This window comes from Ranitomeya variabilis, chromosome 1 (genome assembly GCF_051348905.1).
Source record: "Ranitomeya variabilis isolate aRanVar5 chromosome 1, aRanVar5.hap1, whole genome shotgun sequence".
NCBI lineage: Eukaryota > Metazoa > Chordata > Amphibia > Anura > Dendrobatidae > Ranitomeya > Ranitomeya variabilis.
This window is the reverse complement of record NC_135232.1, coordinates 725254567-725269991: the sequence shown is the minus strand read 5'-3', so window position 1 is coordinate 725269991 and position 15425 is coordinate 725254567. Positions and strand designations below refer to the sequence as shown.

Below are 15425 nucleotides of genomic sequence, written 5' to 3'. Positions count from 1 at the left end.
CTAATCAGTCCTCCATATAGTATAATACACTCCTCATAGTGCTCCATATAGTATAATACACTAATCAGTCCTCCATATAGTATAATACACTTCTCATAGTGCTCCATATAGTATAATACACTAATCAGTCCTCCATATAGTATAATACACTCCTCATAGTGCTCCATATAGTATAATACACTAATCAGTCCTTCATGTAGTATAATACACCCCTCAGTCCTCCATATAGTATAATAAACGGCCCATAGTCCTCCATATAGTATAATTCACTCCTCAGTCCTCCATATAGTATAAAACACTCCCCATAGTCCTCCATATAGTATAATACACTCCTCAGCCCTCCATATAGTACAATACACCCCTCATTCCTCCATATAGTATAATACACTCCCCATAGTCCTCCATATAGTATAATACACTCCTCAGTCCTCCATATAGTATAATACACTCCTCAGTCCTCCATATAGTATAAAACACTCCTCATAGTCCTCAATATAGTATAATACACTCCTCATAGTCATCCATATAGTATAATACTCCTTATAGTCCTCCATATAGTATAATACTCCTTATATTCCTCCATACAGTATAATACACTCCTCATAGTCCTCCATATAGTATAATACTCCTTATAGTCCTCCATATAGTATAATACTCCTTATAGTCCTCCATATAGTATAATACACTCCTCATAGTCCTCCATATATTAAAATACACTGCTCAGTCCTCCATATAGTATAATACACTCCTCATAGTGCTCCATATAGTATAATGTACCGCCATAGTCATCCATGTAGTACAATTCATTTCCCATAGTATAATGCACCCTAGTTCTTCATATAGTATAATGTATTCCCCATAGCCCTCGATATAGTATAATGCAGCCCACATACAGTATAATGATGCCACCCCAGAGTATAATGCAGCCATCTCACAGAATATATTGTAGCCCTGAGTATAATGTAACCCCCCAGAGAATATAATGCAGCCCCCTCATATAGTATAATGCAGCCCCTGCATATATAATATATGGTAGCCCCCTCATAGAGTATAATGCAGCTCCCCATAGAATATAATATAGCCCCCTCATAGAGTATGATGCAATCACCCCTCATAGAATATAATAAATTTAATACATAGAATACATTTAATACAGAATATAATACAGCCTACCTCCCCATATAATATAATGTAGCCCCATAAAAGAGTATTATGCCATCCTCCCTCATAGAATGTAATACAGTCCCCCATAGAATATAATACCACCCCCATAGAATGTAATACAGCCCATCATAGAATGTAATACAGCCCCCCCCCCCCATAGAATGTAATACAGTCCCCCCATAATCCTATCCTGTGTGATACTGTTTACTAAGCTGTGCATCTAATCCTGTCATGTGTGACACGGTTTGCTGAGCCGTGTATCTAATCCATCCTGTGTGATGCTGTCTGCTGAGCAGTGTATCTAATCCTCTCCTGTGTGATACTGCCTGCTGAGCCATGTATCTAATCCTATCCTGTGTGATACTGACTGCTGAGCTGTGTATCTAATCCTATCCTGTGTGATACTGTCTGCTGAGCTGTGTATATAATCCTATCCTGTGTGATAGTCTGCTGAGCTGTATATCTAATCCTATCCTGTGTGATGTTGTCTGCTGAGCTGTGTATCTAATCCTATCCTGTGTGATACTGTTTGCTGAGCATCTAATTCTGTCCTGTGTGATACTGTCTGCTTATCTATGTATCTAATCTTGTCATGTGTGATACCATCTGCTGAGCTGTGTATATAAACCTATCCTGTGTGATACTGTCTGCTGAGCTGTGTATCTAATCCTATCCTGTATGATACTGTTTACTAAACTGTGCATCTAATCCTATCCTGTGTGATACTGACTGCTGAGCCATGTATCTAATCCTCTCCTGTATGATACTGTTTACTAAGCTGTGCATCTAATCCTATCCTGTGTGATACTGACTGCTGAGCAGTGCATCTAATCCTCTCCTGTATGATACTGTTTACTAAGCTGTGCATCTAATCCTATCCTGTGTGATATTGTCTGCTGAGCCATATATCTAATCCTGTCCTGTGTGATACTGTCTGCTGAGCCGTGTATCTAATCCTATCCTGTGTGATACTGTTTGCTGAGCCGTGTATCTAATCCTATCCTGTATGATATTGTCTGCTGAGCCGTGTATCTAATCCTGTCCTGTGTGATACTGTCTGCTGAGCCGTGTATCTAATCCTATCCTGTGTGATACTGTTTGCTGAGCCGTGTATCTAATCCTATCCTGTATGATTAGATACACAGCTCAGCAGACAGTATTACACAGAATAGGATTAGATACACGGCTCAGCAGTCAGTATCACACAGGATAGGATTAGATACACGGCTCAGCAGACATTATCACACAGGATAGGATTAGATACACGGCTCAGCAGACAGTATCACACAGGATAGGATTAGATACACGGCTCAGCATACAGTATCACACAGGATAGGATTAGATACACGGCTCAGCAGACAGGATCACACAGGATAGGATTAGATACACGGCTCAGCAGACAGTATCACACAGGATAGGATTAGATTCACGGCTCAGCAGACTGTATCACACAGGAGAGGATTAGATACACAGCTCAGCAGACAGCATCACACAGGATAGGATTAGATACATGGCTCAGTAGACAGTATCACACAGGATAGGGTTAGATACAGAGCTCACCACACAGTATCACATATGATAGGATTAGATACACGCTCAGCAGACAGTATCACACAGTGTAGGATTAGATACAGCAGGTACTCTGCGCTCCATAGATCTGTCCGGACGCACTAGTGACGTCACGAAGGGCCACGTGTTTCCTTGGCTGGTGACGTAGGAGAGGGAGGGGATGAGACAAGATGGCGGCGGCGGGGTTCTGAGGCGGAGGGGAAGTTCCGGGCCGCTATCACCGGGATAATGGCTCTGGCAGAGCTCAGGAGACTAATGGGAGAAATCGGGAGCTTCTGAGTCTCTAGGAGGTGAGTGTCTAAGGCAGAGGCCTGGCCGGGTATAGAGGAACAGGCGAAGGAATGAGGGAGGCCTGTGTAAGGGGAAGTGTCACCGACTGCGGTCCCGAGGCAAAGAGAACCGGAGCACTGATGTATGTCGATGTATGAAATGTGTATACTGTTCTCCCCACCCCCTGTGTATACTATATACTGCCCCCACCCTCTGTGTATACTGTATATTGCCCTTCCCCGTGTATACTGTATATTGCCCTCATCTTGTATATACTGCCACACACGTCTGTACTTCCCTCCCCCCTTGTGCGTACTGTAGACTGGCCTCCCCCCCCCCTTGTGCGTACTGTAGACTGGCCTCCCCCCCCCCCCCCCCCTTGTGCGTACTGTAGACTGGCCTCTTCCCCCCCCCCCCCCCTTGTGCGTACTGTAGACTGGCCTCCCCCCCCCTTGTGCGTACTGTAGACTGGCCTCCCCCCCCTTGTGCGTACTGTAGACTGGCCTCCCCCCCTTGTGCGTACTGTAGACTGGCCTCCCCCCCCCCCCCCTTGTGCGTACTGTAGACTGGCCTCCCCCCCTTGTGCGTACTGTAGACTGGCCTCCCCCCCCCCCCTTGTGCGTACTGTAGACTGGCCTCCCCCCCCCCTTGTGCGTACTGTAGACTGGCCTCCCCCCCCTTGTGCGTGCTGTAGACTGCCTCCCCCCTTGTGCGTACTGTAGACTGCCTCCCCCCTTGTGCGTGCTGTAGACTGCCCTCCCCCCCTTGTGCGTACTGTAGACTGCCCCCCCCCCTTGTGCGTACTGTAGACTGGCCTCCCCCTGCCCCGTGCGTACTGTAGACTGGCCTCCCCCCGCCCCGTGCGTACTGTAGACTGGCCTCTCTCACACCCCCCCCCCCCCCCCTTGTGCGTACCCACATGTGTGTGTAAAAAAAAATATATATATATATCCTAAATAAAGAAAAAAAAATATTATTCCCATAAATACATTTCTTTAGCTAAATAAAATAAAAAAAAACAATAAAAGTACACATATTTAGTATCGCCGAGGCCGTAACGACCCAACCTATAAAACTGCCCCACTAGTTAACCCCTTCAGTAAACACCGTAAGAAAAAAAAAAAAAAAAAACGAGGCAAAAAACAACGCTTTATTATCATACCGCCAAACAAAAAGTGGAATAACACGCGATCAAAAAGACTGATATAAATAACCATGGTACCGCTGAAAACGTCATCTTGTCCCGCAAAAAACGAGCCGCCATACAGCATCATCAGCAAAAAAATAAAAAAGTTATAGTCCTGAGAATAAAGCGATACCAAAATAATTATTTTTTCTATAAAATAGTTTTTATCGTATAAAAGCGCCAAAACATAAAAAAATGATATAAATGAGATATCGCTGTAATCGTACTGACCCGAAGAATAAAACTGCTTTATCAATTTTACCAAACGTGGAACGGTATAAACGCCTCCCCCAAAAGAAATTCATGAATAGCTGGTTTTTGATCACTCTGCCTCACAAAAATCGGAATAAAAAGCGATCAAAAAATGTCACGTGTCCGAAAATGTTACCAATAAAAACGTCAACTCGTCCCGCAAAAAACAAGATCTCACATGACTCTGTGGACCAAAATATGGAAAAATTATAGCTCTCAAAATGTGGTAACGCAAAAAATATTTTTTGCAATGAAAAGCGTCTTTCAGTGTGTGACGGCTGCCAATCATAAAAATCCGCTATAAAACCCGCTATAAAAGTAAATCAAACCCCCCTTCATCACCCCCTTAGTTAGGGAAAAATAAAAAAATGTATTTATTTCCATTTTCCCATTAGGGTTAGGAATAGGGTTGGGGCTAGGGTTAGGGTTGGGGCTAGGGTTGGGGTTAGGGCTAGGGTTGAGGTTAGGGCTAGGGTTAGGGCTAGTGTTAGGGCTAGTGTTACGGCTAGTATTAGGGCTAGTGATAGGGCTAGGGTTATTGCTAGGGTTAGGGCTAGGGTTGGGGCTACAGTTAGGGTTGGGGCTAAAGATAGGGTTAGGGTTTGGATTACATTTATGGTTGGGAATAGGGTTGGTGTGTCTGGGTTAGAGGAGTGGTTAGGGTTACTGTTGGGATTAGGGTAAGGGGTGTGTTTGGATTAGGGTTTCAGTTATAATTGGGGGGTTTCCACTGTTTAGGCACATCATGGCTCTCCAAACGGGACATGGCATCCGATCTGAATTCCAGCCAATTCTGCGTCGAAAAAGGAAAACAGTGCTCCTTCCCTTCAGAGCTCTCCCGTGTGCCCAAACAGGGGTTTACCCCAACATAGGGGGTATCAGCGTACTCAGGACAAATTGGACATCATCTGTTGGGGTCCAATTTCTCCTGCTACCCTTGGGAAAATACAAAACTGGGGGCCAAAAAATAAGTTTTGTGGGAAAAAAAATATTATTTTATTTTCACGGCTCTGCGTTGTAAACTGTAGTGGGACACTTGGGGGTTCAAAGTTCTCACAACACATCTAGATAAGTTCCTTGGGGGGTCTAGTTTCCGATATGGGGTCACTTGTGCTGTTTGGGTACATCAGGGGCTCTGCAAATGCAACGTGACGCCTGCAGACCAATCCATTTAAGTCTGCATTCCAAATGGCGCTCCTTCCCTTCCGAGCTCTGTCATGCGCCCAAACAGTGGTTCCCCCCCACATATGGGGTATCAGCGTACTCAGGACAAATTGGAGAACAACTTTTGGGGTCCAATTTATCCTGATACCCTTGTGAAAATACAAAACTGGGGGCTAAAAAATCATTTTTGTGAAAAAAAAAAAAAAAAAGAATTTTTATTTTCACGGCTCTGCGTTATAAACTGTAGTGAAACACTTGGGGGTTCAAAGCTCTAAAAACACATCTAGATAAGTTCCTTAGGGGGTCTACTTTCCAAAATGGTGTCACTTGTGGGGGTTTTTAATGTTTAGGCACATCAGGGGCTCTCCAAACGCAACATGGCATCCCATCTTAATTCCAGTCAATTTTGCATTGAAAAGTAAAATAGCGCTCCTTCCCTTCTGAGCTCTGCTATGCGCCCAAACAGTGGTTTACCCCCACATATGGGGTATCGTCGTACTCAGGACAAATTGCACAACAACTTTTGTGGTCTAATTTCTTCTCTTACCCTTGGGGAAATAAAAAAATGGGGGCGAAAAGATCATTTTTGTGAAAAAATATGATTTTTTTTTTTTTACGGCTCTGCATTATAAACTTTTGTGAAGCACTTGTTGGGTCAAAGTGCTCAACACACATCTAGATAAGTTCCTTAAGGGGTCTACTTTCCAAAATGGTGTCACTTGTGGGGGGTTTCAATGTTTAGGCACATCAGGGGCTCTCCAAATGCAACATGGCATCCCATCTCAATTCCAGTCAATTTTGCATTGAAAAGTCAAATGGCGCTCCTTCCCTTCCGAGCTCTGCCCTGCGCCCAAACAATGGTTTACCCCCACATATGGGGTATCAGCGTACTCAGGACAAATTGTACAACACATTTTGGGGTCTATTTTTTCCTGTTACCCTTGGTAAAATAAAACAAATTGGAGCTGAAATAAATTTTGTGTGAAAAAAAGTTAAATGTTCATTTTTATTTAAACATTCCAAAAATTCCTGTGAAACACCTGAAGGGTTAATAAACTTCTTGAAAGTGGTTTTGAGTACCTTGAGGGATGCAGTTTTTAGAATGGTGTCACACTTGGGTATTTTCTCATATAGACCCCTCAAAATGACTTCAAATGAGATGTGGTCCCTAAAAAAAAATGGTGTTGTAAAAATGAGAAATTGCTGGTCAACTTTTAACCCTTATAACTCCGTCACAAAAAAAAATTTTGGTTCCAAAATTGTGCTGATGTAAAGTAGACATGTGGGAAATGTTACTTATTAAGTATTTTGCGTGACATATGTCTGTGATTTAAGGGCATAAAAATTCAAAGTTGGAAAATTGCGAAATTTTCAAAATTTTCGCCAAATATTCGTTTTTTTCACAAATAAACGCAAGTTATATCGAAGAAATTTTACCACTATCATGAAGTACAATATGTCACGAGAAAACAATGTCAGAATCGCCAAGATCCGTTGAAGCGTTCCAGAGTTATAACCTCATAAAGAGACAGTAGTCAGAATTACAAAAATTGGCCCGGTCATTAACGTGCAAACCACCCTTGGGGGTGAAGGGGTTAAGGTACCTTCACACTAAACGACTTTGCAACGATAATGATAGCGATCCGTGACGTTGCAGCGTCCTGGATAGCGATATCGTTGTGTTTGACACGCAGCAGCGATCTGGATCCTGCTGTGATATCGCTGGTCGTTGCTGAAAGTCCAGAACTTTATTTGGTCGTCAGATCGGCGTGTATCGTCGTGTTTGACAGCAAAAGCAACGATGCCAGCAATGTTTTACAATTTACCGCGCTTAGTAATGCGATATTTACCCTGGTTACCATTGTAAATGTAAAAAAAAAAACAGTACATACTCAGCCTCTGATGTCCGTCAGGTCCCTGGCCGTCTGCTTCTCGCACTGACTGTGAGCGCCGGCCGGCAGTAAAGCACAGCACAGCGGTGACGTCACCGCTGTGCTCTGCTTTTACTTTACGGCCGGCCGGAGCTCACAGTCAGTGCGGGAAGCAGACGGCCAGGGTCCTGACGGACATCAGAGGCTGAGTATGTACTGTTTTGTTTTTTTTACATTTACACTGGTAACCAGGGTAAACATCGGGTTACTAAGCACGGCCCTGCGCTTAGTAACCCGATGTTTACCCTGGTTACCAGGGGACTTCGCATAGTTGGTCGCTGGAGAGCTGTCTGTGTGACAGCTCTCCAGCGACCACACAGCGACGCTGCAGCGATCGGCATCGTTGTCGATATCGCTGCAGCGTCGCTTAATGTGACGGTACCTTTAGTCTCAGTGACCAGCGATGATATCATTGAGGTTACCGCCGGTCACTGAGGCTGCGTTCCCAGCCAGGCCGAACTTCAGTGACCTCGGTGAGATCCCTGATAACACCGTGAAAGTCTCAACAAACACCCAGTGTTCGGGCAGCCAAACCCCAACAGTAACACGGACTTCCTGGTGAAGTCCGTGTTCGATGTCTGTCCCCAAACAGTAGGTGTTTGGTACGAACGCCACTTTACTGTTCAGGTTCGCCCATCTCTAATCCTGAGTTACCTCCTGTATTATACTCCAGAGCTGCACTCACTTCTGCTGGTGCAGTCACTGTGTACATACATTACATTATTGATCCTGAGTTGCATCATGTATTATACTCCAGAGCTGCACTCACTGTTCTGCTGTTCAGATTTGTTGAGATCTGGTTATGTGCTGGGTTTTAGTTTTGCACTTTTTGGATGTTGTGGTTTTGTTGCTCACGTGATATCTGCCATTGTGAAAATAACAGGATTTGGTCCCGGATTGGGGTGGTTGTAACCCGGCAGTCTGACATCTTGGCTACTTCTTGTATCTTCGGTTTCCTGTTTACATGAGAGAGGATAAGTGATGCGCAGTCAGAAATGTAATGGAGATGTGCCGGACGCTGCGTTGTCAGGTTATATCTGGTGTGGGCTCACTGTGTGGTGGATGAATCCATGATCTGTGGACGCGCAGTGAATCTGCTGCTGATCTGCGTGTTGCCAACTGAATATACATGCACATGTTCCCCTTTATATATGAATGACGTACGTTAGCTGTAGGAGAGGAGCCTCGGGGCGTTAGTTGCTATCTTTATCGCTCTATCGTGTCCCCTGTTGCTTTTGACTGCTTCTTCGTCGGAGGTCCAAGAGCTGCTTTCCCACACAAGCTTTGCCCCCCATGCTTTACACTGCAGCTTTGCTTGTTCAGGATGACTGATGTGTATTAGCAGAAGCTCAGTAGGGAAAAAATAGTAATAATTTGTGTCGGTCATTATTCTAAAGGTACACAGTCTGAAGAGCTGCCCGGGCAGCCGCCTCCCCGACACTTCCCAATATGGCCCCAGATGCGCCATGATGCTTACTTTGGAGTGATGACACTTATTAAAGGGTTATAGCGAGGTCTGCAGTTTGGGGGGGAGAGGATCCACATCAGCCATATTTATCACGTTGGTGGTAAGCTGATGAGTCTGTGATGTTTCCAGTAGTAAGAAACGAGACTGTAGATCAGCTGCAACAGATGAGTCTGGTGGCTGCTCTTCTCTCGTGCCTTAGGAGTATGATTGTGCAGCCAACGAGGGAGCAGCTCCAAATAAACCAGTTAAGGTACCTTCACACTAAGCGACACTGCAGCGATACAGACAACGATGCCGATCGCTGCAGCGTCGCTGTTTCGTCGTTGTGTGGTCGCTGGAGCGCTGTTACACAGACAGCTCTCCAGCGACCAACGATGCCGAAGTCCCCTGGTAACCAGGGTAAACATCGGGTTACTAAGCGCAGGGCCGCGCTTAGTAACCTGATGTTTACCCTGGTTACCATTGTAAAAGTACAAAAAAAAACCACATACTCACATTCCGGTGCCCGGCGTCCGCTTCCCTGCACTCCTCCTGCATCCTGTGTCAGCGCCGAACATCTCCAGCATCTCCCACAGAGCAGAGCGGTGACGTCACCGCTCTGCTTTACGGCCGGCACTTACACAGGATGCAGGAGGAGTGCAGGGAACCGGAATGTGAGTATGTAGTGTGTTTTTTTTTTTTTTTACTTTTACACTGGTAACCAGGGTAAACATCGGGTTACTAAGCGCGGCCCTGCGCTTAGTAACCCGATGTTTACCCTGGTTACCAGTGAAGACATCGCTGAATCGGCGTCACACACACCGATCCAGCGATGTCAGCAGGAGATCCAGCGACGAAATAAAGTTCTGGACTTTCAGCAACGACCAGCGATCTCACAGCGGGATCCTGATCGCTGCTGCGTGTCAAACACAACGATATCGCTAGCCAGGACGTTGCAACGTCACGGATCGCTAGCGATATCGTTTAGTGTGAAGATACCTTTAAGGTACCTTCACACTTAGCGACGCTGCAGCGATATCGACAACGATGCCGATCGCTGCAGCGTCGCTGTGTGGTTGCTGGAGAGCTGTCACACAGACAGCTCTCCAGCGACCAACGATGCCGAAGTCCCCGGGTAACCAGGGTAAACATCGGGTTGCTAAGCGCAGGGCCGCGCTTAGTAACCCGATGTTTACCCTGGTTACCAATGTGAATGTAAAAAAACAAACACTACATACTTACATTCGCGTCCGCTTCCCTGCACTGTGTAAGCGCCGGCAGTAGCAGGGCACAGCGGTGACGTCACCGCTGTGCTTTGCTTTCCGGCCGGCACTGACACATTCAGTGCAGGAAGCTCTGAGCAGCAGCGCGGACGCCGGGGGACGTGACAGACATCAGAGGGTGAGTATGTACTGGGTTTTTTTTTTTTTTTACTTTTACAATGGTAACCAGGGTAAATATCGGGTTACTAAGCGCGGCCCTGCGCTTAGTAACCCGATATTTACCCTGGTTACCATTGTAAAACATCGCTGGCATCGTTGCTTTTGCTGTCAAACACAACGATACACGCCGATCTGACGACCAAATAAAGTTCTGAACTTTCAGCAACGACCAGCGATATCACAGCAGGATCCAGATCGCTGCTGCGTGTCAAACACAACGATATCGTTATCCAGGACGCTGCAACGTCACGGATCGCTGTCGTTATCGCTGCAAAGTCGTTTAGTGTGAAGGTACCTTAAGCGACTTTACAACGACGTCACCGCTGTGCTTAGGGCCGGCGCTTACACAGTGCAGGGAAGCGGACGCTGGGGGACGCGAATGTAAGTATGTAGTGTTTGTTTTTTTTACATTTAACACTGGTAACCAGGGTAAACATCGGGTTACTAAGAGTGGCCCTGCGCTTAGTAACCCGATGTTTACCCTGGTTACCCGGGGACTTCGGCATCGTTGGTCGCTGGAGAGCGGTCTGTGTGACGGCTCTCCAGCGACGAAACAGTGACACTGCAGCGAACGGCATCGTTGTCGATATCGCTGCAGCGTCGCTTAGTGTGAAGGTACCTTTACCCGGAGTGGGCGCCGCCTTTGTTCACATCTAAAGCACATGTTGGTTTATCCTTGAGAAGTGCATTCTGAATGCAGCTCTGGATGTAACTAGAGACTGCAGGTTGGAAAAGATTTGCCAGATTTCGTAGTCTGGAAGCTGGAGATGAATCTGTCTCAGAGATGAAAGTAATTTGCTTTTTGTGAGTTATTGCAGCTTCCCTTGCAAGATTTAAAGGTTTGTTGTAAAAAAAAAAAAGGGGAAGCCCAACTTAAGGGGGCATTTGTATCTTGGTAAGTGTCGGCATGCTGCTGGGATATGCTCTCACATAATCGCTGATGGTTTGACTTCTGAGACCCCCGAAGTTCCAGAGAATGAAGGTGCGGCAGCACAGTTGGGGGTCTTATAAATCAGATTCCCGGCAATTAGTTATGGCCCAGATCCATCATTTACTAAGATGGCAATATCCCTTCAAGGAACAATCCTAGATGGGAATTGGTGGGCACAACAGTCACAGGGATTCCCTCAGTAACATTATCATTCTGCAGATGTAAACAGAGCCTATAATGATGATTTTTGGAGAATACTTTTTTGCACGTTAAGTTTTCAGATCTCTGCTTGCTCTTAGTGAATATGGTGACATTTATTACATTGAGACTGGTTGTAATCTATTACTTCCTACAGCTGAGAGTTTGCTGCTAGTGATGAACGTGCTTGGGTAAAGGTACCGTCACACTAAACGATATCGCTAGCGATCCGTGACGTTGCAGCGTCCTCGCTAGCGATATCGTTTAGTTTGACACGCAGCAGCGATCAGGATCCTGCTGTGATGTCGCTGGTCGCTGAATAAAGTCCAGAACTTTATTTGGTCGTCCGATCGCCGTGTATCGTTGTGTTTGACACCAAAAGCAACGATACCAGCGATGTTTTACACTGGTAACCAGGGTAAACATCGGGTTACTAAGCGCAGGGCCGCGCTTAGTAACCCGATGTTTACCCTGGTTACCAGCGTAAAAGTAAAAAAAACAAACAGTACATGCTCACCTGCGCGTCTCCCAGCGTCTGCTTCCTGCTCTGACTGAGATCCGGCCCTAAAGTGAAAGTGAAAGCACAGCGGTGACGTCACCGCTCTGCTGTAGGGCCGGAGCTCAGTCAGTGTCAGGAAGCAGACGCTGGGAGACGCGCAGGTGAGCATGTACTGTTTGTTTTTTTTACTTTTACGCTGGTAACCAGGGTAAACATCGGGTTACTAAGCGCGGCCCTGCGCTTAGCAACCCGATGGTTACCCGGGGACCTCGGCATTGTTGGTCGCTGGAGAGCGGTCTGTGTGACAGCTCTCCAGCGATCAAACAGCGACGCTGCAGCGATCGCCATCGTTGTCGCTATCGCTGCAGCGTCGCTTAATGTGACGGTACCTTAAGGTGTTATCTGATCATGCTAGGGTGCTCACCGTGTCTTCAGCTTCCTTCAGTGTCCCCGCGGCTGCATGTCTTTGAGCTGTTGGACAGCGCAACACATGCTGGAGGGATTTCCTGTTTGTTAGGCACTCCCTACATGTGTTGCGGCTGTCTATGCGCCCACGTTGTGGATTCGTGTGTGTATTTTTCCGCAGGTAAAAATCCGCAGGTAAAACGCTCTGCAGTGTTTTTTGTACGGATTTCGCCTGCGTTTTTACACCTGCGGATTCCTATTATGGAGCAGGTGTAAAACGCTGCAGAATCCTCACAAAGAATTGACATGCTGCAGAAAATACAACGCAGCATTTCCACGCTGTATTTTCCACCCCATGGCCACTGCGGATTTGGTTTTCCATAGGTTTACATGGTGCTGTAAACCGGATGGAAAATTGCTGCGGATCCGCAGCGTCAAATCCGCTACGTGTGCACATACCCTAACAGTCGTGAGACATGCAGCCGTGGGGACTCGAACATGTTTTTCAAGCACGCCGAAGTCATATGCTGAGCACCTGAGCATGCTCAGATAATCCTTTATTCAAGCACATTTGCTCATCACTATGTGCTACATATTTGTTTAACCCAAATAAATGTCTCACCGACCTGATCAAACCGCTGCTTACCTACATTATTAACCCCTTTCTGACATCTGACGTACTATCCCGTCGAGGTGGGGTGGGCCCGTGTGACCACTGACGGGATAGTACGTCATGCCCTTTAATGCGACACCGCGACTTAAGTCGCGGTGATCGCATTAAAATTCCGACGCCATCTTACCTTACGGAAGATGGCCTCGGCATCTTGGGGGTATGGCTCCGCCCCCCCCCCCCCGGCCTCCCGATCGCTGTGATTGGCTGTTCAGAATTAAACAGCCAATCACAGCCTTTCTCATTGTTTCAGCCAATCAGACAGTGAGGTCCCAGGCTAGGATCGAGTACCGATGTACTCGATCCTGCGTTGCCAGGCACCGGCCAAACCCCCCCGGATTAACGCGATCGACGATCACATCGAACGTGCCAATCCCAGGGCACAGCAGCGGTGTTACCGTGCTGTGCCCTGCTGGTAACTACCTGCTCCGGTGCCTGCCTCCCGTGCCCTGCGCCTGTGCCCAGCTCTGGAATCTGCAGCTCTGATTGGCGCGATCGATGTGATCGTCGATCGCGCCAATCACAGGGCACAGCAGCGGTATGACCGCGCTGTGCCCTGATGGTGACCTGCCGGTCACTTGCTGGTGACCTGCCGGTAACCAGCCTATGACCGGAGCTATGAGCTCCGATCATAGGCTAGTGCCTAGCAACACCGGCGTCACCAGGGCCTCCCCTGATTGGTGGGATCGATATGATCATCGATCCCACCAATCACAGGTCACAGCAGCGGTGTGACCGCTCTGTGAACTGTCTCACCTGCCCCTGACCTGTCTGACTGCTCTGCAGGAATCCTCACACTTGTTGAGGGTTCCTGCAGAGCGGTCACGCTGACAGATCCCCCTCCTGTGGTGAGACTTGTGGTGCCACAGTAGCCTGTGACACCATAATTCTTGCTAAAAAAAAAAAAGACAGAAGAGAGACTACAAACGTAAGTGTCCATCCCCGATCCCGGCCCGATCTTTCTCCCCCCCCCCCCCCCTCCACCCCCACTTTGCGCCGCGTCCGTCCGTGCCCATATTTAGCAGCCGCCGAGCGTTGATTGGTGACGCAGTTCACCGATCAACACTCGTGCTCGCTTTTCTTTTTCACCCCCCTTAGTGCCGCCGAGCGTTGATTTGTTAAGCAGTTCACCATCAACACTCGTGCTCACTTTTCTTCTCCACATCCCCGTCCGCGCACCCAGCCGCTGCGTCTAAACCCGTGCCTTTCCTTTCTTTTTTTTTTCCACATACCCGTCTGCGCACCCAACCGCTGCGTCTAAACCCGTGCCTTTCGTTTTGTTTTGTTTTTTTCCCACATCCCCGTCCGCGCACCCAGCCGCTGCGTCTGAACCCGTGCCTTTCTTTTGTTTTTTCACATCCCCTTGCGCGCACCCCACCGCTGCGTCTAAACACGTGCCTTTCTTTTCTTTCTTTTTTCACATTCCCTTGCGCGCACCCCGCCGCTGCGTCTAAACCCGTCTTTCTTTTCTTTTTTTTTTTTCACATCCCCTTGCGCGCACCCCGCCGCTGCGTCTGAACCCGTGCCTTTCGTTTCTTTTTTTTTTTTTTTTTTCCACATCCCCGTCCGCGCACTCAGCCGCCGACGACGAACTTTGATAAGTGACGCAGTTCACTTATCAGAGCTAGGGCCTGCTGTTTTAGACTTTTCCTTTCACAGGTATTTTTTTTTCCCTATTTGCTTTTTTTTCCTTTAGCTTTTTCTTTTCAGAGTAGTTTGCACAAACACTATCCCCCCCCCCCACACGTACACATAGTTACAAATAAATTACACCCAAGCACCATACTCACAAAAAAAATGTCTCGTTCGTCCCAGCAGCGCTATTCAGCGGGGAGGCATATTCTTTCCTTGCCTCCGACACTGATAGCGAGGGAGAGGATCCCACATTCCTTTACTCTTCAGATTCTTCATCCTCTTCCTCCTCCTCCTCCTCCTCTTCCTCCTCGGGTCCTGCGGAACCGCCATGCAGACGCCCCAGGAGAGAAGATGAGGCAGCGCCCACTCCTGAAGATGAACCAGCGCGCCCCTCTTCGGACGCCATATGGTCCTCGCCCCCCGAAAATTACGAGCCACTGATTCCTGATTTTGTGGCAGAATCAGGAATCAAGTTTGACACCACCGGCCTCACAGAAATAGACTTTTTTTAAAGTCTTTTTCTCTGAGGATTTTATTAACCTCATGGTGGAGCAAACTAATTTGTATGCTCGGCAATTTTTGGAGCAAAACCCCGGTTCATCATTTTCTAACTGGTCTCCTGTAGACGCAGTTGAAATGATGCAGTTTTGGGGCCTGGTCCT

The 15425-nt window shown here is 47.2% G+C and overlaps 1 protein-coding gene across 4 annotated transcripts in view; it reads left to right on the top strand.

Moving 5' to 3' along the window:
• Positions 1–2874: 2874 nt before the first annotated feature.
• Positions 2875–15425, top strand: part of BTBD7 (BTB domain containing 7) — a 36017-nt gene continuing 23466 nt past the window's right edge. For 3 of the 4 annotated variants that reach the window (XM_077268141.1, XM_077268134.1, XM_077268118.1), the window contains exon 1: positions 2875–3023. The gene's annotated coding sequence lies outside the window, so the exon portion shown is untranslated. The remainder of the gene's footprint in view (positions 3024–15425) is intronic. The other variant, XM_077268124.1, reaches the window with a different exon arrangement.